The sequence below is a fragment of the Cherax quadricarinatus genome, unplaced genomic scaffold, assembly GCF_038502225.1.
Source record: "Cherax quadricarinatus isolate ZL_2023a unplaced genomic scaffold, ASM3850222v1 Contig1163, whole genome shotgun sequence".
NCBI classification, from domain to species: domain Eukaryota; kingdom Metazoa; phylum Arthropoda; class Malacostraca; order Decapoda; family Parastacidae; genus Cherax; species Cherax quadricarinatus.
In genome coordinates, this window is record NW_027196189.1 from 17,501 (window position 1) to 19,416 (window position 1,916).

Below are 1,916 nucleotides of genomic sequence, written 5' to 3' on the forward strand. Positions count from 1 at the left end.
ATGTGTCCACTTACCTCCACTTGCTCCGTTCATTCCTGTCACCGCTGATGGTGAACTTTATTTTCGTCTCATAATAGACTGTGTTGGTTCTTTACCTGGAACCAAACCAGGTAACCAATACTTGTTTATCATTATGAATACAACGACAGCAATTCTGAAGTTATTCTCATGACAAAAAAATAATTCACGTCCTGTGTTCAGAGCATTAATGAGATTTTTCATACAAGTTTGATTTTCACGAAAGATTCAGTTGGATCAAGGATCCAGTTTTACTTGTATGATCTTTCGTGAGTCATTATCCCTCCTGGAAATAAAGTTTGGGCATTCCACCAGTTATCAATCACAATCCCTACCAGTTATCACTAACAAACATCAGCAGCTGGTGTATTTCTAGTGTGCAACAGGAGAAATACACCAGCTGAGAATGAGAGCAAATTGACTTACTTGATGGCTCGAGGACGAGGTGAAGACTGAGGGTCACAGTGAGTGAGCAGCTGGTTAAATGGCCCTGAACACACTCCGCCTTCCACCTCATCTCTCAGCTCTAATAATTTATTTTCCTCTGCTTCCAAGAATCCCACATATAGCAACTTCCCATTTTCCAAACCATGTCGGGTGCCAACTGTAGTAGAGCCGTTAACTCACAGCCGAAAGTACCGGGGATCAGCACCTAGGTTCTCTGCACATATGTTGCTATGTATGATAATCTATGGAACTGTATTTGTGTATTCCTGAATAAACTTACTTAGCAGGAGGGCTTGTGACTTGCTTGGTGTTGTCCTGAGCTAATACAGAAGCTACAGGGATTGATCCCGGCACGGATGAAAGGTTGGGCGTGTTTCCAATACCTACTGCCTCCTCTTAACCTAGCTGTAAGTAGGTACCTGGGTTTTAGTCCACTCTTCCCGGCCGTATCCTTGGGTACAATATTAAACTACCTGAAATGCTCAACATAACCAGGGGCTTTATATACAATATATCAGTGATATCCTCTACGTCAGTAATAGTTGCCTCATATACTACAAGAAATAAAAATTATTATTATTTTTTTTATTTAAAATATACAGTATACATGCATATCACACATTGACGTAATCACAATACATGATAACCATTTATAAGAAAACATCCTTATAACTAACGGATGACAACCTACCCCTGAACATACATAATAAAATTGCCACTAGCCAAAACTGACATTTGTATTCATATCTTGTATGAAAACTGTATATACAAAAGTTTTTATATATAAACTAATGCTTTGGCCTCTTACTGTACATTGTAATATTAGCATTTTATGTACCTAAACATTCCGTAGCTATTCATCCCCTAATTTTGTATGTTTTATTTAGAGCACAGGTATACAATATACATGTAATCATATATGATTGACTGAAATCACTAAACATGAAGCTATAATAAGAAATACACCATACTTGTAATTAAACTACTTACTACCCACACCTGAACATACGTGACAAAAAATGCTACAAAACTTGCATGTATAAACTCTGTATGTGTAACTGTAAACCATACATGAAAAACTTGCATCAAGAACATAGCACTTAACAAAAACAGTACCAGGGTTGTGACCTAAATTAATATACACTTTAAATGTACCAAAACCAAACATATATAAATTTTTACATAAAACAAAGTGACATTAAACAATAAGTTGATACATGCCTCCTCTCACCACACACAAGGTACACAGTATGAACAGTTTGGAAAATAACCCCGTAATCCGTATATGTGTATATAATCCTATCTCATTAACCTCCAATCAGAGATGAGCCCTTAATAGGGCAACGTTCAATGCTGTCTCCTATAACAAAACATTCTATTACACCCCCCCTCTTCTCCCTCATTTAGGCAACCACCACTGTCTCTCGGCAGCATACAGTTCCCTGTCGCTC

The 1,916-nt window shown here is 37.6% G+C and overlaps 1 long non-coding RNA gene across 1 annotated transcript in view; it reads right to left on the reverse strand.

The window, feature by feature from the left end:
- LOC128704589 (uncharacterized) overlaps positions 1-713 on the reverse strand; it is a 12,378-nt gene extending 11,665 nt beyond the window's left edge. Inside the window, exon 1 of the long non-coding RNA XR_011391295.1 lies at positions 445-713. This is a non-coding gene — a long non-coding RNA (uncharacterized lncRNA). The remainder of the gene's footprint in view (positions 1-444) is intronic.
- Positions 714-1,916: the final 1,203 nt, after the last annotated feature.